Raw genomic sequence first — 26515 nt, 5'->3', positions numbered from 1 at the left:
CAATGAGCATGGCTGGGAAATTTTTAAATATATTCTCCAATAAAAAGAACCAGTGCTCCCTGGAAAAATGGTGACTCCAAAGCAAGGACAAGCAAAACATGCACTGAGCCTGTACATTTGTGATACCAGAAAGGAAGGATCGCAAAAAATGAAGAGTTATCAAAGGGACAGAGAAACCAACATGCTGGCGCTTCCCAATGGCCAAGTTCAGGGGACACTGAGCATAAAAATGCTGGACAATGGGCCAAAGTCATACTAATATAAGTATTCATATTAACCAGGAAGAGAAGGCCCTTCTACCATATACCAAATTATTAAAAGAGAGAAACTAGAAAAATCATTTGGCAAACATCACAGTAATTATTGTAGATAAGAATTATCAACAAATGAAAAAAGTAGTGAATATACACAAGAAAAACATATTTTCCAGGCCTCAAAAATCTCTCCAAAAGTTGGTTATTACAAAAAGAATGTAACAGTTAAGAAACCTGGCAAACATTTAGCCAAATGTTCAGTTCGTCTCACAACCTCCTGATGAATACAGTCCTACACTTTCTAACATGGTGCTGGTGCACACTTGATTTGAGGAACAGTCTGCAAATACCTGCCCAGTACTCTTCAGGCAGTGTCAAAATCATAAAAAGAGAAATCAAAGAGCTGTTTCAGATCAAGCAAGGAGGACTAAGCAGAAATAACAACTCATACTGCACATAACAATCATGAATTAGGGGCAACTGGTGAAACTTAAATAGTGTTGATAGATATTAGTAGTGTCAGTAGACAATATTGTCTATGTGTTAACTGTTTCATTTGGCTATGCAAGATAATAACATTTTGGAATACTAATTGAGATATGTGCATATTATTTGTAAACTTATCCCTACTTTTCAAGGTCTAATATGTTTCAAAAGAGATACTATTTCCTAACCTTATTGAACTGCTTTGATATTTTGGCAAATAACAAAAAAAAAAAATTATTAGCAGATCTCAGCACGTGTTTCTGATTCTGATGCTCCTAGAAGCAGACACTTGCTCTTTGCAGTCATGCAAATACACCCGTAAGTCTATAGAAACAACCTGAACTATCAACTGTAGAATTCTAGGCTTAAACCAAGGGTATCAAAGAATATTTGGATTCCTACTTTAAAGAGGGAAAAAACATTTTTTTTAAAGAATTAGCTTTGTCAGTGAACATAAGATACTAAAGTATTCAACTTTTATGAAAGCAAAACAGCAATATGAGTAGCTATAATTACAAGAAATGCCACTATCTTCCAACAGCCCCCCAGGACAACCCTTGAGCATATGTAGGTAGACAAGGAAGTAATGATAGATGAGTATATTTACCTCACTCTTCCTGTTTCTACCTTCACCTTTTACCCATAAAGTCTTCAGTTTTCAGAATAACTGAATGGAAAGGGAGAAGTAAATACCGTTCAGTCTGCTCATGGTCAATTAGAGGAGTATGCAACTCCAAACTTGTTCTTTCACCTCAAATAACTTTTTGTCTTCCTGATCAGAAAACGAAGCTTTTGGAGCATAACTTTGAGAGCAGCACATCTCACACTCTTACATTAAATGCTGGCCAACTGCGCTAATTGTCATATATTAATAATTATAAATTATTCACTTCAAAGTTCTTTCTAGTGAAGGAGTACCAGATAGTGTGTGTGTATAATAGTATAAAATATATATATAGTATAGTATAAATATATATTATTATATGTCACTCATAAAAAGTTTCACCCACAACATATAAAATATAAAGGTACAAAAACACGACTTCCACAGTACTCATTTGCTCTTCTCCAAGCTATAACCAATACTTAAGCTTTTAACTTTTAAGTAAGACAAAATTTACCCAGCCATATGAACTTTAAGATACTTCATCATCAAGATTGATGTTACATATCATAAGACTTCTGTTGTGTGATATTCTCATCTACAGAACATGGCATTAATGTTTTAATAACATTAGGTTCATTTTTTTTTTTTAATGACAATAGAGACATGTCTGCTCCTTGCAGCACCAATCTACGTCAGAGAAAATGATGACATCAAAGAAACTCCATATCGAAGTTACTTTCTTTGTGGCAAAGTTAGCCACTGGGCAAGAAACTGGCCTTGCATTGGACAGTTGCTGTCCAATTTGGACAAGCAGGACACAAAAGAAAGTGAACTGCCAAACTTTTCCGAGACAAGGCAGGACAGTCCTTCAAAACTCCTGCTTCACAGGAGCAAGATATTCTATGCCTGTTGGCTGAAGATGGATGCCCCAATGTTAGAGGAACCTTTTATGGACTGTCCAGGCACCTGCCTGTTTCTGTCATTCCTTAGTTTTGGAAATTGTTTGCTCTGTACTTCCTGTTTACTCAGATAATATTTATTCTTCTCAGGATTCTGGAGTTGAAGTCTAGATAGTTATAGTTAGACTTTCCTTGTTACCAAATTCAAAAAAAGAAACTCACAAAGAGGTGTAAAGTACTAAGGTTGAGAGACATAAAAAAAGTTTGGGGTTGGTAATCCAAGTTAGGATAGAAAGTGAAAAAACTTTGGTCCCATCAAGATAGGATATATAATGGAGTATTTTCTCTGATTTTGTCGAATACAAATGGACTAGACATTGTTAATGTAATTTTTTTTTTTTTTTTTTTTTTTTTGTTTTTTCGAGACAGGGTTTCTCTGTGTAGCTTTGCGCCTTTCCTGGAACTCACTTCTCACTTGGTAGCCCAGGCTGGCCTCGAACTCACAGAGATCCGCCTGGCTTGCTCCTGAGTGCTGGGATTAAAGGCGTGCGCCACACCGCCCGGCTTGTTAATGTAATTTTTGCCTATATATATTTGTATATAGTTATTGTACTTACTGTATATAGTTTTTCTATGTTAGTTAAAACCTTCAGTTTTTATTTAGACAAAAAGGGGGAAATATGTGATATTTTGACTGTGTTCTGACAAATAAAGCTTGCCTGGAGTCAGAGAGTAGAGCAAGCCACCAGCTGACCACAGAGGTTTGGAGGACTGTAGACAGAGAGGAAACAGGAAGTGGTAAGGCAGGGCTGAGAGTGGATCTACATCCAGGAGGATCAGTAGAAGTAGGAAGCGACTGTGGCTGCTCCCTGTTCTCTGATCTTTCAGGTTCTTACTCCAATATCTGTGTTGGGGAATATTATTTTAAGGCGTGTTACTTCTGTTTATATTGCATTTGTTTAACTCTGTGAAGCTGTGTTACTGGGTCTGTCTAAAACACTGATGGTCTAATAAAGAGCGGAATAGCCAATGGTGAGGCAGGAGAAAGGACAGGTGGGCTAGCAGGTAGAGAGAATTAATAGAAAGAGATCTAGGAGTGAGAGGAGGAGGAGGACATCAGGGGCCAGCCATCCAGCTACACAACCAGCAATGGAGTAAGAAAGAAAGGTATATAAAAACAAAATAGAGAAAAGTAAAAGCCCAGAGGCAAAAGATAGATGGAATAATTTAAAGTTAAGAAAAGCTGGCTAGAAATAAGCCAAGCTAAGGCCAAGCATTTATAATTAAGAATAAGCCTCCATGTGTAATTTATTTTGGAGCTGGGTGGTGGCCCCCAAAAGACCAAAAACAAACAACAACTGCAGGGTGTGCACAGCTTGTCCGGGGGAGGGGGTGTCAGTGCATTTCAAGTCCACTCCAAGTTGGTTTTTATAATTTTTAATCAATATGAAACAATGCACATGTTTGTAAATGGCTTCAGATTTTTTAAATTACCTAAATGGTTAGTCCACAAGATAATTAACTGAAAATAGAATTAATAATTAGAATAAGTCTTACTCAACTGTTTCACATTTTTATAATTAAAAAAAGGCGAAGTAAGACAAATAATATCTTGAAATTAATGATGCAATGAACAGGAGAATAAGTCAAATTACAAAACAATTAAAACCAAAGTGCTAGAAATCATCAGAGCAATCTTACTCATCTTATCATCAGGGAAACTGAGTCTAAAAACGGGTTTTCAAATGATTACATATCAGACAATGCTTAATACTTTATGGACAGAATGAACTGCCAGCATTCACTATGATGAACAAACCCAAATAACCCCAGGAAAGAAAATACAGTGTGTTAACAAAAGGAATATGACATAGCAATACATATGAATTAAAACTGCATGTTAAAAATGCTTAAATACGCTGGGCAGTGGGTGGTGGCACACATCTTTAATTCCAACACTCAGGAAGCAGAGACAGGAAGATCTCGTGAGTTCAAAAGCTAGCCTGGGGCTACAGAGTAGAGTTCCAGGAGAGGCTCCAAAGCTACACAAGAGAACTCTGTCTCGAAAAAAGGAAAAAAAAAAAGGCTTAAATATGTAGCTGGAGAGATGGCTCAGCGGTTAACTGTGTAGTGATCTTATAGAGTTTAGTTCCCAACACCACATCAGGCAGCTTACAATTGCTGGACTCTTAGCTTGAAGAATCCAACACCTACTGGCTTATGTAGGCTCTGCACTCATGTACAACCTCCTACACACATATACATAATTAAAAAGGTAAAATGTTTATAAAATAGATACCACAGATGTACACTATAATTTATATACTACTGGAGTTTTTTAAAAATCAAGTGTGTGGGTCAACATTTAAGTAAATACATTCCTTTAATAGAGTTCAAAAACAATAAGACTATTTAGGCATACTGTGGATTTTTAACTTATTTGTAGGCGCATTTGTTTGCAGGTATACATATGTGCATCACAATTGTGCTGGCACCCATGGACATGAAAGGGGCACTGTAACCCATAAAGTTAGAGCTGGCTGTGTGGATGCTCAGAACAGAACCTGGTCTCTGCAAGAACAACAAGCATACCTAGCTGCTGAGCCATCTCTCCAGCCCTGGGTGAGATATTACTTACTTAGGGACAAGCAGAGAGTAGGCTGGCATCAAACTTGTGATCCTCCTGCTCGGTTCTCTAATGGGCTTACAAAGGGGTGCACTACCTCACCCTGCTCCATTTCCTGATTTTTAAAAGAGACTAATGTAAACACCAGTTAAGAGTTAGTTCTGAGGAGAAAAAAAATGATAGAAAAGCTGGGCAGTGTGGCACACGCCTTTAATCCCAGCACTTGGAGACAAAGGCAGGTAGATCTCTGAGTTGAGGCCAGCCTGTCTACAGAGTGAGTTCCAGGATATCAGGGGTACAATGAGAAATTCTTTATCAACAAAACAAAAAAAGAATAGCAAGAACTAAAATGTAAAAATTTAAAGGGCTGAAGAGATGGCTCAGTGGTTAAGAGCACTTGTTCTTACAGAGGACCAGTTCAGTTCTCATCACCCATGTGGTGGCTCAAATCATCTGTAACTCTAGTTCCAAGGGTCTGATGAGGACACCAGGCACACACATGGTACATATACATGGATGAAGGCAAAACACTTACACATGAAAGAAAGAGAAAAAAAAGAAAAAGAAAGAGAGAGAGAGAGAAAGAGAGAGAGAGAGAGAAAGAAAGAGAAGAAGAAAAGAAGAAAGAAAGAAAGAAAGAAGAAAGAAAGAAAGAAAGAAGAAAGAAGAAAGAAAGAAAAGAAGAAGAAAGAAGGAAAGGAGGGAGGAAGGAGGAGGGAAGGAGGATGGATAGATGGATGGATAGGAGGGAGGGATGGAGGAAGGAAGGGAAGGACAAAGGAAGGAAAGAAGTAGGTAGATGTGGCCACAATTTAAAAGAAAAAAAATGACAGAAGCACATGAAACAGATGTTACACATTCTTGCTCGTTTGACTGATTGGATTCTATAAAAGTTATTAGTCAAATATTTAAAAATAATAGACTGCAGAAGTCTATACAAGTGCCAACGATAACAGTATGAAACAAGAAGTAACTAATTCTGTTTTGAACACCTAACAAGGACTGAGGTTAAGATAAACTGTTTTGGTGCAGAACGAAACAAGATAATGCATGTCTCACATAGCAAACATTTGATCCATGTCAGTCACTGATCAAAGTGACAAATCTACCAGCGGTTATTTTAGAATAAATATTGGTTTTTAAACATTAAAACTCTCCAGGAGTGATGGTCATACTATAATCCCAACATTCAGGAGACAGAGCAGGAGATCAGTTGTTCAAGGTCTTTCTCTGCTATACAGGAAATTCAAGTCCATCTAGACAACATGACACTCAACTAATAAAAAAACAGAATCACTTCTCATGTTAAATAACCCTTTTTGTTTCCCCAAGCAAAAACCAAACTTTAATAGTTGATGTTTTTCTGTTAGCTTAGTGGCTGCACATGAATCTACTGACATTTTAATTATTGTCTGCAGCCCAGAGCCCAACAGTCAGCACCCTACCAACCACTTCAGGCCAAGGCCTAGTAGGGCTTCTGGTCCAGAGCCGCAATATGTAGGTTTAAATTAAGTCTCCATTGTTCTATTTACCAGCAAAGACTTGGAAGTCAGATGTGGGGGGTAAAACTGCTAAAACTGCAAGAGATGGTCTCTTCCCTCACCCAGAACCAAAAGGAAGCTCAAACTTTAGTCCAGCCCTTTCCTTCCTGTGTGTCTTCTCTATCCAAATTGCTGGCTTCTCTATGCCTAATTACATCAGTTAATTGCTGGCTCCGCCCCTGATTCAAAGTAAACTTTATTGACAGTCTGGAGTGTCACAGTGCAATCAAAATATTCCACAACAAATACTGACTATCCCCAGGGCAAACCAGTGGCCAAGAGGGTTTTTCCTTACTTACCAATCAAAATCTCCTTTTGCTAGATCAGTACGCCACCAAGTTTTGACATTTACTACTTTCATCAACTTTTTGGATGTATGTGTCAAGAATCTCCAAAGTATGATGTTCCAAAATAAGGACAGTTCAATCATTCATAATTGACTGTATGTATCAAAAGTCATGAATAGGTAATGACATTTAACAGAGCAAATGGACCATGCTTCTCTATCAGACGAAGGGTTTGTATGAGTGCACACATACACACACAAGCATATACAATATAATCACTTGTTAACCTTCTAAGATGAAATGTAAACATATCTATAAACATCAACATTCAACACATACTAAAAAGGACTAACCTTAGTTTAATTTAATACTGTTTTTGCAAAACAACTAAAATGACCTACTTTCAGTGACACTTCTACAGTTTAGAAAGCTAAACCTCAAGCTTTCTTATTAAAGTGTAGAATTGTCAATAGCTTTAAAAAGAATGATACAGTTTTCAAGGTATTTTTCTGGATGAAATTGGAAATACTCCATTTTCAATTCAGAAATGGCTATTAAAACCATGATATTACAAAGTTAGCTCCCTAGGAACTCCCACCACATTCCAAGTCTCCTACTTCTGACCTAAGGCCATCATTTTGCCAGCATGGAGGCCTTTCTTCAGCTATGGAAGTTTCACTGCAACTTAACTTTCCGAGCCTCAGTTTTCTCACCTTTATGAAAGGGCAAAGTAACAGCAATGACATCTACTAAAAGAAGTAGTTGCTATGAAGCCTAAATCTACATCTTCCTCAAGCACTCTACCACTGCGCTATAGCCCCAGCTCTTCTGCAAACTAATGCTAACAATCCTTCAAATATTAGTGGTAATTTAATTATGTATCTGGAATCATACAGCACTAAAAATACAAAATGAATCTAGGATATTTGGAACAGATTTCACTTAAAAAACAATCAACAGAAAAAATATCAAGTATCATTAAAAAAACGTATGTTCTTTGGCAATTATCATCCTTTCACAAACTTTGACAGCTTCTGGCAGGAGTGGGGCGGGGAATACTCAGCTTTCTTTAAGGTCTGGCACTGGGAGTCTGACCATGCTCCAGTGGGCAAAACAAATTGGACTTGGCTTTTTCCTATTTTTTTTTTTTTTTTTTTTTGTTGGAGGCACAAAGGATGGACATGGAGGACTGGCAGTGTGATCAGGGTACATTATGTAAAATTCCAGGTAATCAATAAAAATATTATGTTGGAAAAAATAAAAATAAATTAAGAAGCTGGGGAGATGGCTCAGTGAATAAGAGTGCCTACTCTGCAAGCATGAGATCTGAGTTCAAATTCCTAGCATGCATAAAAGCTAGGTATAGCCACATTATCCATAGTCCCAGCTACGGAGGACAGAGAGAAGGATCCTTGGAGCTTGCTGGCTGACAGCTTAGGTCCAGGTCAGAGAAAATAAGGTGAGTAATTAACATCCTTCTCTGGCCTCTACAGACACACAGACAGACAGACAGACACACACACACAGACACAACACAGACACACACACACACAACACACACACACACACACACACACACACGGCGAGGCAGAGAAACAGAAAGGCAGGAGATGCTCTCCTGGAATTTACTATGCAGCCAAGTTCTGTCCTAAAATTTGCAATTGCCCACTTAAAATCCTCTTGCTTCAGCCTCCTGAATGCTAGGATTCCAGCTGTACACCAACCATACAATGTTATTTGTAATAGTAAAGAGCTGGAAACCTACATTCATTAAGAGAAAATAGCTATGTAAGCTATGAGATTGAAATACTCCAGACTTGTGTCAATTCAGAAAATGGCTTTTGGTAAATATGATGATATATTGCAGTATAAGTGAGAACTATTAAAATATGCATATAAAACATAGTCTTTATATTAGTGTATCAATTAGGATGAATAATAGTTCTATTGATTTTTGCCTCTTATTATAATACAATTTAACAATAACTTTATATGTACACTAGAAACACAAAATTATATTCACATAAAGCTTATGTATATGAAAGGTCTGAAAGATGTTTGCTTTTTTAATATCTCTTTCTTCAACATTAATTGCTCCTGTCAGTAACCAAAGTCAATTAAACGTGTCCATTTTACTTTTTTTGGAGACAAGTCCACTATGTGGACACACTGGCCTCAAGCTTAAGAAATCACCAGCAGGTGCCCATCTTGCCAGTACTGGTTTCCTACTCTTCCGATTAGGTAAATATATTTAAGCAGGGTAAATTTGAGAATAGGATGATCTGAAGTTAATCAGTAGTTACAAACCAAACTACCCTTTTCCTTTGATATGTACTGGAGAACAAACAACAACATTATATAGGTTGTTCAGACTCAAAGCAATACAGTCTGTGTCTTCTCATCAGTAAACTTTTTGTCACTAAAGCTGTTTGCTCCCTTGTTGAAGTGTCAAGACTCAGGAAAAAACTGCCAAGGAAAACAAAGAGTGGCTAAAGGTCAGTCCATTTCATTCATCCCTCTCTTTTTTTTTAAAAACATAAAGTTGAACAATATTCTGGTTTCATGCATTTATTAAGGTTATTTGTAGCAGGCGGTGGTGGCACATGCCTTTAATCCAGCACTTGGAGGCAGAGCCAGGTGGATCTTTTCGAGTTCGAGGCCAGCCTGGTCTACAGAGCAAGATCCAGGCGCAAAGCTACACAGAGAACCCTGTCTCGGGGAAAAAAAAAAGTTATTTGTTACATGGTCTTGACTTCTGCCTAGTTTTTTTACTCAACAAGCCTGATTTGAAGTTCTGATTTATGTTTATTCAACCTTAATTCCTCAATAACTTCAAATTAGTTCCTAAACCAAGTATATAGTTATCTATCCAAAGGGGGTTATTTCTAAATTAGCAAATTAATTATCTCAATAGCAGGTTGAATATCAAAACTAAAGATAATATATATTAATTTTTTTGCTACAGTTTTCATGATCAAATTGGCTGCCTATATAGAAGCTGACAAATCTTTCTTGGCCAATTAAAGTTCTAACAGAACTTTGTAACCAAGTTTACAGAAGGTGAACTTCTGGCTAGCAAATCTCTCTCCACTAAGAGATCTTAGCTGGATCGCAGCTTACAAAACGTGAGTGTTTATTACTCTTGAAATAACTGAAACTGAAAAGGCTCACTTCTCCATGAAAGTAAACTTTTGACCCTGTACAGTGATATAAACTGTTAGGAAGATGGCCTTTCCACCTAAAGAGGTATTAAGACTATTCTCTTTTTCTTTCTTTTCTTTCTTTTTTTTTTTTTTTTTTTTTGGTTTTTTGAGATACGGTTTCTCTGTGTAACAACCTGCTGTCCTGGAACTCACTTCATAGACCAGCCAACCTCAAACTCACAGAGAACACCTGCCTCTGCCTCTGTGTGCTGGGATTAAGGGTGGGTTCTGTATTACCCACTCTTTTGCTCGATCTTTGACCAGAACATGGATGAAAATGTTCACAATACATTAGTATGATTTTGCTTGTTAGACAGAGGCAGAGGTAGGCGGATCTCTGTGAATTGGAGGCCAGCCAGGCTACATAATGAGACATGGCCTCTCTCTAATTTAAAAAAAAAAAAAAAAATGTTTTTTTTTCATTCCACTTATCACAGACACAAATTTCATAGACCTAAAGACTTTAGTTCTAGACTCTTGGGTACGGTTATTCCAACTTGTCACAGAACTATATCCAAATGCTGGGGAATACTACAACATTTTACCTGTGTTAACTTCGGAAACTAATAATATGCTATTAATATGTTTTTGATAAATGGCCAAGTGAGAATGACTTTGTGGTGTTCTTGGTCATTAAGCAAAGCTTAGAAACTGGCATAATTTAGTGTGTCCCTTATGGATTCCTCAAGTCAGCATAAGCCTAGCAGCTTTTCACGTTTCCAACTTAACCCATGCTAATGAGGTGGATGGTTAACTTCCTTATACTCCCAACTAACTAGCTGAGGTTAGCAGATTATTTAAACCTGATGAATCCCAGAAGAAGCTGGATTTATAGTGGACCTCATTTCCAATGACAACAAAATAGTTAGTCCAACTTAAAAGTTTCTGATGTACAGATCAGTGTAGCTAGAGTTCCAGCACCATTTGTAGCTAGAGTTTGCCTGGCCCTGCTGGTCCACGGTCAGGACAACTCTTTCTCACTGCCAGTCCCCAGCTGCTCAGACCCAACAAGTAAGACACAGAGACTTAAATTACTTATAAACTGTTATAAACTGTATGGTCGTGGCAGGCTTCTTGTTATCTAGTTCTTGTATCTTAAATAACCCATTAATAGAAATTAACCCATTTCTATTAATCTGTAAGTTGCCACATGGCTTGTGGCTTACCAGTACCTTACATCTCACTTATCATGGCAGCGGCTCGCAGCATCTCTCTGCCTCAGCCTCACTCCCCAGAATTCTCCTCTCTCCTTGTCCACCTATACTTCCTGCCTGGCTACTGGCCAATCAGTGTTTTATTTATTAACCAATCAGAGCAACACATTTAACATACAGAATATCCCACAGCAGATCAGTTGTCTGCAAATTTTATCTTTTAATACAAAATTCACGTGTTTACTTTACCATGCTATTAGGCAGGATTTACTTAAATATGACAAAAATAATATAACAAAATTAGCAAAATCAAATGACCTTGTGTGTCTACCATTGATAACATCAAAACAAATCACACACTATAGCATCAAAAAGGCCCATAATGCTTAGTTCAAACTCCTTCATTACAAAGGAGTCAACTGTGACCAAGAGAGGCTATCACTCACCCTTGATCACAGAAGCAGTTACAAGAAAAATGTCTGACAATTTCAAGTTCAATGTTCTTTGTATTATACCACAGTGCACAAAACAGTTAAAAGTTAAATAGATATGCAAATGACTTCTGAATAATCACTTTAATTCTATTTATAATGCAGTATTTAAAAAAAAACCTAGATACCTTAAAACATTTTTTTCTAAACAAATCATTTCTACTTTACCACCCAGCATATTTTAAAGACAGTGTGAATAGAATTTCATTCTCTGCATTTAAAACTGACATAATCCTCAAAGACATATGGACAGACATTTCAAAGCCTAAGTATTTCTATATACTAAATTTTCTTTTGTATATGGTAATTTAATAAAGAATTAAGACATGATATTCCTAGATTACCTCAAGGAAAAAACAATAGATACTGATAAAGAAAAAAATTCAAGGTCAAACTAATACTGTTCAAAAAAAGAAAACCCAGAACAAACTAATTCTAGTATTAGACTGGTAAACATAAAAGTATGTCATACACTGGACATACAGTAGCCACTAAAAGTCACATTCTAGAAAGATAATTAAGGGACTGGAGAGATGGCTCAGCGGTTAAGGTACTGACTGCTCTTCCATAGGTCATGAGTTCAATTCCCAGCACCCACATGGCAGCTAAACAACTATCTGTAACTACCAAGACCTGACACCCTCACACAGACATGCATACAGGCAGAACATCAATGCACATAAAATAAAAATAAATAAATTATAAAAAAAGAAAGATAATTAAAAACACAGCAAAATATTTACATATATTAATCTACCAAAGTATCCATTGTGAAACTCCACTCCAGTCAGAGAGGGTATGTGTGCATGTGAATGTGTATAAGCATTAGTTACATAATTCTAAAAATAAAGCATTTTTCACAGTGCTTGGCACAAAGTGAAAAACCAATATATAAACATCATCATCAAAATCACAGGTAAAGGGTATCCATGAAATTATATTAAAAAAAATTATAGTCCTTGTTATCTCATGGTAGCACAGTAAATAAATTATTCATCTCTGAACTATAGTTTTTGTTTTTGCATGGGTGGATAAACTATTTCTCAAATTGGCAATTTTAGTCCAAATGCAACTCTTTGGGAAGGTTGGAGAAGAAATGCAAACCTCTCTGTATGACCCTTCCCAACACTTAGTGAGACGGACCTACTAGTCAAGTTCAAGTTACCCTAATCAGAGTAAGGTTGTCAGTCTTTCCCCTTGGATACTACTCAGTCACCACCAGCTGCATACGATTAATTAAGGGGCCTATAATTTTTACCCCTTCCCCATCAATGACCTTCTTTATTCCTAGCCAGTTTCTCATATTTGGCACCACAGAGAAGCTGTAAAAGGAAGAAATTTTCAAATCTTCAAAACTGATAAACAGATAGATAAATGACTACCCTTTTGTTGATACAATGCATACATAGCTCAGTGGCCAACACAGTGATTACTCCAAAAGTATCTATGATAGTTTTAGGTCTCAACTATTTCCAGAACTGGAGGAAATCTAACATGTCAAAAATGAAGCCAATTTTGGCCTTAGGAAATAAAAGGGTAAATTTTTAAAAGATAACAATAATTCTTCCCATAATCTTTCAGCCTATTTTCTAACAAAACTAAATGATTACAAATGCATAAAATCACACACACACAAAAAGTATAATAAGCATTATGAATTAAGGGGTAATAAGAGACATAGAAATGAGTAAATGATTAATGACTTTAAAAAAATCTAACTATAAGTATGGCTCAAGTACACAAAGACACAAGAGAACAGACTGTTGGAAAGCATGGCACAATTGAGTCTTCTGGGGAAAAATTATTTCCACAAGATTTTTTTTTTTTTTGAAAAAATCATTTTGAGCATGCTAGCATATAGTTTAAAAACATAATTCAAGACCAGAAAGCTTTCTATGGAAAAGGAGGAATGAAGTTGGAAGCAGATGAGCTAGCATTGAGCTCCAATGAACTCTAGGCAGATTTTACATTATGTATTCATGATATCTACAAACATACATTACTTGAATAACTGCTACAGAGCTTCCCAAGGTTTCTTTCCATATGTGTATAATGTATGCACAGACATACACATAATAAGACAAATGAAAGAAAATTCATATACTCGCATACTCCCACTGTGAGGTAAATTTTTAATGATGCACTAAATGATATAATCACAAAATTTGCTTTTGACGGGAGAAATGGTTCTAACTCAGATTTATCTCAAGTGATTCAATTCTAATTAGCCTCCTCCAAAATTACTGTAATCCCAACTTGATATTAAAAAGCCCAGCACACTGACATGGCAGGTGGTTCTGGTTTGCTTAAGCACAATAAACAAAACTCTTGGGTTTTCAGCTATTTCACTCCTCCGAGTGCTCTGGCCAAATTGGCAAAAGGCACGTAGTATGATATTCACTCAACAGCAAATCACAAAGATCCTTAGGTATTACATAATATATCCTTAAGTGTTCAAAATTGTATTTAAAAGGCTAACTCATTATACATAATATGGTACATCTTTATTCAGTTTCTGCAAAATGAAATTTTACCTTCGAAAATAAAATCATGTGTGGTAGTTCCTTTATTTGTGGCATAAAGCAGTTTATTTACTGTCTTTTGAAAATTCATTTAAAAAATGCTTTTATTACATTTATTTGTGTGACTGTGTTGGACACGCAGGTGCCACATAGGTCAGAGAACAACTTGTGGGAGCAGGTTCCACCATGTAAGTCCCAGAAATGGAACTCAGGTCACCAGGCTAGAGGGTGTAAAGTGAGTTTAGCAGTTGAGCCATCTTACCTGTCAAAACAAAAATATTTTTTAAACATGAATTTGAAACAGTCTAATGCTTCCTCCTATTCTCATTCATTTCCACATTTGACTTCTCACTGTTCAGAAAAAACTGTCTACAGAATTCGTCTTCCACTAATTCTTGATTAGATATGCAATCTCCTTAGCTATTTATCTACCAAAAAAAAAAAACCTAAATTCAAATAATGGTTCAGAATGAGGATTCTAAAAGACCTTATTATATTTCAGTACAATGGCTATCTATTAATTTTTAAAGGTCAACACACTCTTCAAGAAATTAGTGATTCTCACCTTCTTTCAAAGGCTAAAAACAAAGAAAAAAATGAAGCAATAAAATGTTAAGTACAATTTCTACTGTAATTAAATCCCATGAACTATGGCTTAAAGAAAAAAGGAAAAATAATACAGGGCCATTTTAAACTATACCTAAACCACGAGGGCACTACTGTATCTCTTGCTTTTTCATAATGTATGATTACAAATAATGAATTTCCATTTCCAAACTTCACCTCCTACGTTAAAGATGAGATATACAAATGACCAGATTAAAATCGACATTCCAAGAAATCCACTTTGTGGTTGAGCTAAGGCACAAGTAAACAATGTCAGCTTTTGCAGCAATGATTACCAGATCACAATCATTTTTCCAACGTTAATTAAAAAAAATACTTTTCCTCTATGAAGAACCTTCCAGAGAATAAATATGTGCTAAAATAGATTACTCTTTTCCTACCCAAACTAATATTACAAGGCTCCTGGGGAACAATGTATTAATAAGGCAGGATATATTTGTGAAAACAATTTTAAAAATCTGGATGAATAATTTCCAAATTGTTCTGTTTCAAAGCATCAATATCTTGAGTTTTAAAACCATCGGAAATATTTTTTTCATTTTGGTGCAACAAAGGTTCCATCCACTGAGATCATTCTCACACATTTACTTGCACTTTCAATTTACCATAGTACCAAAAAAAAAGCCCGTTTGGAAACAAGCTATTATATGCCTGCATTAGTCCACATCCCATGGTTTGTTCCTCAGCCGCAGCAAGGCAATAAATACTACTTTCTACACTATTAAACTGGTAAGACATCCTTGCCCATCTCTAAAATAGATCTTAAGATTTTCTGCCAGCTGCTTTCTTCCAAGATACTAATAAAAGTTCCAGTCCTTCCCTTCAGCATTTTCGCAGTTTTTCTCCTAACCCAGTACTGAGACAGGCTTCTTGATCTCGCTCAAAATAGGTCTAGTCTGCGGAAGGCAGTGACAGTGTACTGCACTGTGAATGGACAGCCAGGTATTTTATGAATGGAGGCGATCACGTGATCCCAGCACCTCCCCGAACTGATATTTCCCACATAACTGTGTCAACATTCTGAGAACTGGGGTAGTTGTTTGTGTGTTCGTATGTTCTAAAATTTAATCTAAAACTTCTAATTCTCCTCACTTCCTGAACTCAAAAATCTACGTAGAGACAAACAAGCTTCGAATGCTTTTCTTAGGAAACCCTTTCAAGTTGTCCAAGGTGATGGATGTTTAATTATTTTTTTTTTTTATGAATGAAGTGTGCTATGCAAATGAGGGCGATTCACAAAAAAGAGAGAACATGGCGGCCACTTCTGCTTCTAGACTGCAGGACTGCAGCCATCCACCTCCTTCCACACCCGTTCCTCCGAGTGTGCTTTTCAAAGAGGGGGGAACCCTGCTTGGCATTTTTCTAGCTGTTTTATGCTAACCGGGCTTCAGCACTGGCCTTTAAAGCCTTCTCGAGGAGGTCCGACTTGAGGAATGTACTTTATTTAAAGGAATGCATCCTCACTTAACTCTTCATAATCCTCCAGAAACACACAAAACTTGAACTCGATTACAAGAAAACGGATGCCAATATTCTGCCCCAAATTAACTCTCTTCTCAACAGGAAAATCTTACAGCACCATTATTCCTCCAAGCGGCTGCTACGTTAAAGCAAAACGTTTAAAAGGCACAGTGCTTCGTTTGGAAAAACGTAAGTACAGCCCAAATAAGCAAAAAAAAAAAAAAAAAAAAAAAACTTAAAGTCATGGAATGCTCTAGATGAAACTGATGAAGTCACCAACGCGTTCGGCAATGTAAACGGTGCTTTATCACAGACGAAAGCCAGGCACACTAGCATTCAAAATTCTCAACCGCTCTGTTCTTGATGAAGACAGGTTCAATATTCACAAAGGTTGAAAAAAAAAAAAACAATAGCTCGACATCGCCCACACTCCAGGTGTCCCTAATCCTATTTAATTCTTAAAATGTTTCCCTAACCCTATTTTTTTTTTTTTACTAGAATAGCATAGGTCATGAGTTTAAAAAGTGGGGCAGGGGGCGAAGGCTTAATCGGCATTTAAGAGTCACTGAGTCATCGAATTAGGATTCAAGAGCAGTTTGCGGCAGGAGGTGCTCCCACACATTAGTTTCCGAGCGAAATAGCTGTAAGGGGAGGATGGCTCGGTGGTCAAGGGGCTGGGGTGTGTGTGCGCAGGAGTGAAGGGCAGGCAAAGGGTACTTTCTACTCCACTTTGAGCCACCCGCATTACTCCGTCTCGGAGACGTCCGATGGCCCCAGCCGCCTCTGCTCTGCCCTCGGTCGCCTTTCCAAGCAAGGGAGGCGAATGCAAGGATGGAAAGGGGGGCTGCCATGAAAGACCACGGCCCGACAGACACCCATCGGGCATTCTATCACCTCCCGGGCGGGACGGGCTGGGGGAGGGGGCTGCCACCCGGCTCACCCAAGCCAGGGCTCGCTTACTCGTTGTCAGAAGTCGCCGTCTCCTCGCTCATCTTTCCCTCACCGTGATCCGCTCAGGAGATGGAGGAGCAACAGCAGGCAGCAGCGGGCGGCACCGAGGGGCGGCGGGCGGCGGCGGCGGCGGTGGTGGTGGTGTGCGGCGGCGGCCGGCGGGGCGCACGGGCAGCGGCTCGGGGGCCTCACCATGGTGGACGCCTCACCCGGAGCGGCGCCCCGCGAGCCGGGCAGCCCGGCCACCCCCGCAGGGGGGCGGCGGCGGCGAGCGCGGCCGTGGCGACCCAGCGGTTCGCTGCGCCGAGGCCGGGTGCGACGCCGACGGCGCGGGCGAGCCGGCGCGGCGGGCGAGCGGGCGAGCTGCGGGCGCTGGAAGGGACCGGCCGGCGGCTGAGGCGGTGCTGCTCTCAGGGGCGCGACGACAGGAGGGCGGCGGGGGCGGGGGGCAGCCGAGCGCTGGCTGCGGGCGGCGGCGCGGTCCCGCCGAGGTGCCGCGCACCATCTCCCGCCTGGCCGCCGGCTGCCCGCGCGGCGCGCCCGGTCGGCCCTCAGGGGCTCCCCTCAGGCGCGCTCCAGCTGGGGGGCCGCAGGCAGGGCGCGAAGCGGGCCGTCCGAGCCCGAGGGCGCAGTGCCGAGCGGCGGCGAGGAGAGCGAGAGCGGCGCAGCTCCGCGGGCCCGCGACTCACGCCCGCGAGAAGGGAGCCGCGAGGGGGCGGCGGAAGCTCTCACGCCGCCCGCTCCTTCCGCCGCGCGAACCGGGGGCGCCCGCGGAGAGGCAGGCGAAGTAGTCCCTCGCGACTTCTGGGCGGCGGGCGCGGAGCCGGGCGGGCGGCGGGCGGGCGGGCGAGCGGCGGACGTGGGGCGCGGCTGCGAGCGGGCGAGCGGCGCGGGGCCTCGGAGGGGTGGAGGGGGAAGACCTCAGAGCCACGGCCCGCAGGCGAATCACTGCAGCGCGAGATCGTGGGCAGCATAACAAGTTTCAGAAAAGTAGTTCCCTCCTCCCCTCGCTTCTTCCCAAATCGTCGGGCAGCGGGAGCGGGGACGAGGAGGGCGGCGGAGGGATATGCCGCTGCACCGCGCGCGTGTGCGTGCGCGCGCTCCAAACTCTTGGCACGCCGCGAAAGGGGGCGGGGGTGGGAGCTGTGAGCAGAGCTGCTCCGGGACTGGCATTGTTGCGACGCGCAACTCCCCGTTACCCGGCCTGGAATACCCAAGTCGTCTGTAACAACTGCCCGCGTACACCGTGTGTTCAGGGAAGAAATCAGAAGGCCACTCGGTTCTGCTCAGCTCGCGTGCACGCGCGCGCGTGTGTTGTGTTTTCCTTGCAAAGAATGGAACTGGCATGAGTTCATCTCGAGTTAGTGGGGGTTACAGGCCGGGACTGCAAGCGAGCTCCTCCTGCTGTCCCTCTAGTTGCATTGCTGCAGTCCCCTTGCTTCTTGCACAAGGGAGTGAGAAGTGTGTGTGCGTGTGTGTGTGTGTGTGTGTGTGTGTGTGTGTGTGTGTTGTGAAGAGTTGATTTCAATACCTCGCAGCGCGATTCTCACTGAGCAAACAGCATGCCATGCAAGGCATTCATCTCTGAAAGCCGAGTGCTTGTTAATGGAGAACGGCTTCCATTGAGCCCGGGTAGGGGTTACATGAATCTGGCGCATCCAGCAGCACAGGAAATAACTCCCGCTGCGAGTGAGGTTGCATAACTATAGCGCAGGAGATGCCTGTGTAGCACGAACTCAGCCGAACGGAGGCGGAACGATTGTTGGATAGGCAGCTGTCACGTTTGCATTGTCAGAGGACAATGTATGCAGTCGTCCAAAAAGGTCTTTTTTGCATAAGAACCTTCTAGGGTTGAGGGCTGGAGCCTGGGATCTTGTGGACGGAAGGGCTAAGAACTCCGGGCTCTAGAAAATTATCTCTTCTCCATCTACGAAGTCAGCCTATGTACAAGATGGCCTGGGGGACTGAATTCCAAGCGCTCCCAAGCTCCCGTCACGTCTCCCAGGCGGTTCTGCTCTAGGCTTCTCACTTTGTTCTCAAGTTTACATGACCCCTAGGGAAGGAAACTTGCAGCTCCAGCTACCTTGAGGGATATAACAATTCCAGAGGAAGAAGAAAGTGAGAGGGCCTCCCAAGGAAACCGACACTCTCCTGCCAAGGGTTTCCAGGAAGCCTCAGAATTGCTGCTCTCCGGATGAGTACACACTGGTGTGCTAACAAGATTGTGCGCATAGGAGTGCCTCAAACATAGAAGTATGTTTGAGGAAGGAGTGAGAGCGCTAACCAGCCAGCCGTGCACAAAAATCCATACCGTGGATTACTGAGGTTTCTTTATATAACTGCCTTCCGGCCACGTCTGCCGGGTTTGTTCTTCTTCGGAAGGAGGAAGGAGCAGTCGTGAGGATGAGAAAGAGAAGTGAGTGGAGCCTGGGATGAGAGCTCTACCCCGTACCATTTTGAACTTGATTGTGCTATGAAGAACCTGAAACCCGAAGTGCTGGTGCTTGTCTGTCCTCCAAGTACAGCCACTAACTGACTTGGGCTGCCACTCAAGTTAAAATCAATCTGGGCCCGACTGGCAAGGAAGGGCCTATAATTCCAGATAATGAGAGAGATGAGACAGGAGGGTTGCAAGTTTATGGTCTCCCTGAGTTAGAGAACCAGTTCAAGACCACCCTGGTTAACTTAGCAAGACCCTTTCACAAAATAAAAATTTACATTAAAAAGAAGCCAAAGAGTACCTGGGGAATATACTTGAGGTTCTGGGCTAAGTCTCCAATACTGAGGTGGGAGGGGAGAGCTGGAGTAGGTCAAATCCCTCCTAGACTGTTGGGAAGCAAGTCACTTAGACTCTGCCGAGTGCTATGAGGTAACAGCACCTGTTGGTGGAGGTTTTACAGGGGTCACTGGGAAAGCAACACACATAAATAACTTAGAACAAATTCAGAGGTGAGAGCAGGTCCAGTTCTCACTATGATTTTGCAAGACAGGTAGAAAGCCCACATCGCGGTGCTGGCATGTGAAGGTTAAATGTGAAGCTCTCGTAGTGTTCCTTCAACAAATAGCCATCTGTCGTCTCCTGTGGACCCCAGCAGACACATGACCTGGCCCTCGTAAGCCTCCAACAGTGATAATCAGAGTTATGATTAAGGACCAAGTTGGCCATGTGCAAGGCAGCTTTCACTTTTGAGCAGGCACAGCTGGCTGAGGCTCCTGGCAGCACAGAAATAATCAGACTCAGCTTTTGGGGAAGATGAGAAAACTGGCTTTGTTTACCATACACCAAGCAATGTCCCCTCCACTTACACAAAGAGAGAGAGCTTACTGAAAGGCTCAAAATGTGGTCAACAGCCTAAAGTATTACTCTTCAGCTTTTCTCTGCCCTATGGATAAGACACGGTGGCCAAGCCATCAACTCCTTTTAGTTAGGATTCTTCTGTGTCCATTTTAAGAGGACATTTGTAGTTCTCACAACTTACCAGTAGTTGATGATGTTACATATATGTGTGGGGGGTGGGGAGGGGGGGTGAATATGTATATATGTATGTGTATATGTGTGTATATATATACCCCTGGTCTAGGCCCGACCTATATAAAACATATATCTTTAAATAGTATATATAATATATAAAATGTATGACATATATTATATATTTATGATATATACTATAATATAAAGTATATTTTTTTAACTGTGGAACAGAAATGATCTTACAAGGATGCTCAGAGCCCAGCATCTGGGTCTCTTGATGTATAAGAGATAAGGCAATTGACTGGTCAGGGCCCTGGAGGTGGCTCCAGCATGGGGTTTGTTCCCACATGGCTGATAGGGGCAGGCAGCCCCACTGGTCCCACGCTGGTGGTGATGGGTATGTGGTGATGTGTGGCAGGAAGACTCTGCTGCTGCCGGCTCTTTCAACTTCAGCCCATGGTTGTAGCTAGAGTTTTCCTGCTTGCCCACAGTCAGGACAAATCTCTGTCTGTCACCCGCCAGTCCCACAGCTGCTCAGACCCAACCAAGTAAACACAGAGACTTATGTTGCTTACAAACTGTATGGCTGTGGCAGGCTTCTTGCTAACTGTTCTTATAGCTTAAATTAATCCATTTCCATAAATCTATACCTTGCCACATGGCTCGTGGCTTACCGGCATCTTCACATGCTGCTTGTCATGGTGGCGGCTGGCAGTGACTCTCTCCTCAGCCTTCTACTTCCCAGAATTCTCTCAATTCTCCTCTCTGTTAGTCCCGCCTATACTTCCTGCTTGGCCACTGGCCAATCAGTGTTTTATTTATTGGCAATCAGAGTAATTTGACATACAGACCATCCCACAGCCCGTGGTCAAGGACATTGGATGCCTCCAGGCAGAGTTTGCTGCTGAGCAGGACTGGAGCAGTTCACCAGCCTGGGAGCTGCTCTTAGTCTTGGTGGGTGAAGTGGACGAGTTGGCAGAACCCCTTCTGTGGAAGTCTGATTTAGAGCCTGCTCCTCAAGCCTTGCTACAGAGGAACAAGAAGCCCTTCAAGAGGAGCTTAGTGATGACCTCGTTTACCTGGTTGCATTTGCAGCCTGTTGTCATACAGCTTTACCTCAAGTAGTAGTCTCCAAAATGGACACCAACTAATGATGTTACCCAGTCCATCTGTCCAGAGGTTCTGCCTGCAAGTCCACAGACTTGCCCCGTGGGACCATCTTTGACGACCAGGCTGTGGGGTGCTGCAGACCCTGCCCCTGAGTTGAGAAACCAGGCCTCCACCTAGAAACGCAGTGTCTGAACAGCAGAGATGGACTTGTTGTGGTCTGGTCTTACAAAACTATTTTTTATATTGAAATCTTCCACTATAAAGGTGTTTTCCTCAAGTCTTCTGTGAATGCTGCTTTTTGTACTTCTTTACCAAAGTGCTGAGGCTCAAACTCAGAATCTGTGTGAACTAAGCAAGTGCTGTACCTCTGACTCTCTCCTCAGCCCTGTGACTGGGGAGGCCGGTTTGTAATATGGCCAACAACTCTCCTTTTTTTAGAAAATACGCCAGGTCCTTCATAGCCTTCCTCCCCTTTCTTTGCAAGCACCTTGTCATCCTGTCTCCTAACACATCCTTAACTAAAACCACTGCTCTAGCCAGTCTGCCTAAAGGGACAGACTCAAATGTATGTGACATCCTAAAGGCATCACGGTGGGTACCTTAAGTTCCAGCTCTGTACACTTGCTACTAGCCAAGGATTCTAAGGCTAAGTTCAGGTTCTTCAAGGGAGGGGATATTTGTATTTTCCCCAGGTGAGTGGGGAGGAGGGCGGGGTGTAGAAGGAGGAGGGCCACAATTGCTGGATCCCACAGGTGGCTAGCTCTCTGTACTTAGTCCTGGGCTTCTTAAAGTTAGCCACACCCACTTAACACCAACCTGCTAAAGGGGAGTGGCCGTAACCTGAATAGTTAAGTCAAAGGAACCCTTCCCTCCCTAAGATGCTTTCCGTTACATTTGTCATACCAACAGAAAGGAAACTGGAGTAATTATGAGTAGTGCCAAGAGCCAAAGAGAGGAACAAAAACATGATTGTCAAGTGAGGCCAGGACAGGACAATTTCCAAAAAGCTAAGTCACAGGTAGGTTCTAAGTTTCGGGCAGGTAATTGTCCCAGTTGTGTTAATACATTGCTTATCATCTCAACAGAATCTAAGAGAAGTGTCTGTGAGAGGTTTTCCAGGTTAGGTAAACTGAGGTAGAAAGACCCACTTTAACTTTAACCCTCAAAGTTAGGGTCCTGGACTGAATATAAAGAAGAAAGCTAACTGAGCACCAGTACCCATCACTCTCTGCTTCTTGCTTATAGATGCAATGTCACCAGTTGACTCAAGTTCCGGCCACTCAAGTCTTCCCCGGCAGGATTGGCATAGCCTGATACTATAAGCTTTGCTTTCTTAAACTGTTTCTGTCAGGGTATGTTGTCACAGCAGTGAGAAACACAGCTCATAGAGGTGACGAGGATGGTAAATGGTGCCCTCTCCTCTGCCCTCACCCGTCTTCCCACTCTACTCCATAGGAACCATCTCTCCTATGAACTCAGAATTTGTCTTCTGAGGTTCTTTCCTTTTTACCTTTACTGTTATAACTTTATTGTTAACGCATTAATGACCTTTTTTTGCTGCTTATCTTTTTTTATGAATGTATATTTATTTCCTTGATTAAACTTTAAGGAACTTGAAAACAGAGGCTACGTTTTCTGTTTTTTTGTTTGTTTGTTTGTTTTTTTCCAGTGTTCTTTTTAGCAATGGTTTTAGATAATAGAGCTTCCGAGGTAGAAGATTGTGCTGAGGTCTTATCTACATATAAAAGTGAAGTTGTGTGGCCTGGTTCTGGGCTGAAACCAGAAGTTCCTCACACTTCCCACTGTACTGGAATATTTGGTGGTTCAGCATTTCACAGGCACTATGTCTTGGTACTCTTCACTCTCCGCAGCAGCAGATATTTGCACACTTGGCAAGCCTGAGAGGAGAGAGCCATGCCAACACGCGAGTTCTCTTGGTACTTAAAGGACGAGTTCCCTTCTCCTCCCCAGATCCCCCACCAGCACTGCTCCTTTGCGGTTGTCATTCATCAGAGTTTACAGTTTGATTAGTTCTTAAAGGACTCTATTTTCATGTTGCAATAATGCTTTGTACAATCTCTCTCTCTCTCCTTCCCTTTCTTCCCCTCCCTTCCCTCATTCTCTCTCTCCCTCCCCCTTCTTCCCTCTCCCTTTCTTCCCTCCAATCCCTCCTTTTTTCTCCCTCTCCCTCCTCCCTCCCCCTAGTTCTTTCTTCCTCTCCCCTCCCTCCCTCCCTCCCTCCCTCCCTCCCTCCCTCTCTCCCTCTCTCTTTCCTCTTTTCTGTAGTATAATCAATCTCTTGGCTAATGAGCCCTACCCGCAGTGAAATTACTAAACAGTAACCACGGTTCTAAATCGTTTCCCTTTGCCTCTAGCGTGGGTCTCTCTTCTTCACTGAGTTTCCGTCTTTTTCCAAACGAATGTAAAGTATGAAAGGCAATTGTGCTATTTTCTTTTTCTCCCTAAGGACGCAATTGTTAGTCTGGTTGGTATCCGGTATGTATGGAATCAGTTTACTTTTAATGCTATAACTGCCTTTTACAGGAAGTTTCCACAGGCTTCGGATAAGGACAAGGGAAATGATCAGTCTGCGATTTCCTTTCTGTTCAGTGTAATCCTAGCAGGGAGGATGCTTAGCAGAGCCCTGTGCTACTGAACGGAGCACTCCCCTCTACCACTGTCCTCCCAGACGGCTGCAGCATTCCTACTCTAGAAAGGTTATATTCCCTTATAACAGTCATGAAGGGTTGAATATGCATCACAAGAGATTTCTAAGGCTATGCGCATGCAACACAGATTTTATTAATGGTATAAGAAAGAGTCTAGGTAGTTCTCAGATTTTTGTTTTATAGCATCGACGTCTCCTTTAGTGAGTAATAATTAACCTTTGTATAGGATCTTAGTGTCCTTTAGGACCTAAACTTCTGTGTCTTTGCCTGGTAAGTATTATATTAACCATAAGTTACAGAGATTTGGATTGAAAATCAGGGAGATTAAACTGCTTGTCACGGGGTTCTACAAGTAGTAAAGATGTAGTTGGAGCAGGAAGTGAAATCACGTGCTTCAACCCCCCCCCTCTCATGTGTTTCAGTTATTTTATAGAATATTTTGAATATAGGCTCCTAGATAGGATATGCTTCCATTTTGAGTCATTGTCTTTTGGATGATGGTTTAGCAAGAGAATGCTAGCTTTAGATAAAGGGGATTAAATTCCTTGGTTGTTATCAGTTGCCTTCTATGGGTCTCAAGTTTCCTTTATGCCGCAGCTCTCAGGGGTGACCCCAGAGACTTCTGAGGTCTCTTTTATAAATTAGTAGTTAAATTAGAGCCTTATAGTCAAGTATCCTTCCATCAAAGGCAAATATGCATCTGGTTATCTGGTGTCTTTGGGTGGTGTTAGCAGCATTAACAATCATGTGGCTGGAAGCCATGTGTGGCTATTTATTCCTGGGGATATTAGAGACATTTCAAGTGCTCAACAGACACAAAACTTAGTGGACAGTCAGTATTGAACATGTCTATTATCACAGGAAGCTCTCTTGGACACCTTAGAGTGTAGATGTGTTGCTATATATAATACATGGACTTATTTTGTTATTAAAACAGACATATAAAAATGATTATGCCTTCAAATGTGTTATTACTGGCTTGAACAGGGACCCTGGATTCCCTCTCTTGTTATCCTATTATCTATTCATTTCCACTCACTAAAGGTGAAAGAGAGGATAATTTCATAATTAAAGGTCTTTAATAAGCCCACAGGAGGTATCTCTCTGTTGGGGAACAGAAATTCACTGATTTTATTTCTTTATATAAAAATACTTAAAGCATCCATCCTTGCTACTCAGAGCTGCAAAGCATCACCTGAAGTTTGTTAGAAATGTCAGCTCCTAGCGTCCACCCCATCCTTACTGGATTAACAATATTCCCCAGAGAACTCATCTGCACATTGGTGTTTATGGAAGCCCCCATGCAAAAATGAATCTGTGGATAGTAGTGTCCTTGCTAACACCGATGGGAACATTGCATCTCACACTTGTCGGACTCTAAGAATACAAAAATGTGAGGCAATCCCATCACGGATCTGGCTCCTTTCCTGGTCCCTCCAAGCAGAGCCTTTGCTCTGTGTTCTTTGCCCTCTTATTTGCAGTCTATGACTTAGACACACACAAACCCCAATTACCTTGTCTTGCCTCACCTCTGGGTGGGACACTACTTACCTGGTTCCCTGCAGTCCTGGACTCAGCTTGAGAACTGTGCCTCTCAGTGAAGGTAGAGTAGGCAATGGACCTCAGGGGGCATCTGTGAGGGATTTTTTAGGTTGGGATCATTGATGTGGGAATGACCACCCTCAGTGTGGATGGTACCATTCCATGGACTGGGCTTCTGGGTTGCATAAAAAGGAGAAAGCTTGCTGAGCACGGACAGTCTCCTTCTCTGCTTCCTGACGTTGGGTGCCATGTGACCAGCGGCTTCAAATGCCTGCTGCCATGCCTTCTCCACCATGACGAACTGTGGAGCCGTGAGCTGAAATAATCCCTTCTTTATGTAGCTGTTGTCAAGTTCTCCCTCTACCCAGCGATATACAGTAGAGCTAAGACAGTCCCTGCATCCTTCTTCTCTCTAAAATTTACCTGACTCACAACAAACAACAAAAAAGCCATTCTCCCCCCGCCTCCAGCTCCCTCTGCAATATTACTTACAATTTAACTTGGTCACTCATGGTTGGGTTTGTATAAAGCTTGGTATTTGTAACACAACTCATTTGAAGTTTCTTACAATTCTACATGTTCTTATAATTGTCAAAACAAAACAAAACAAAAA

The 26515-nt window shown here is 41.6% G+C and overlaps 1 pseudogene; it reads right to left on the bottom strand.

Annotated features, from left to right (window-relative positions):
- Nucleotides 1–17198, bottom strand: part of LOC114697534 — a 75820-nt pseudogene extending 58622 nt beyond the window's left edge.
- Between the last annotated feature and the right edge of the window lie 9317 nt (nt 17199–26515).

This window comes from Peromyscus leucopus, chromosome 4, assembly GCF_004664715.2.
Source record: "Peromyscus leucopus breed LL Stock chromosome 4, UCI_PerLeu_2.1, whole genome shotgun sequence".
NCBI lineage: Eukaryota > Metazoa > Chordata > Mammalia > Rodentia > Cricetidae > Peromyscus > Peromyscus leucopus.
This window is presented reverse-complemented; position numbering and strand designations above follow the sequence as displayed.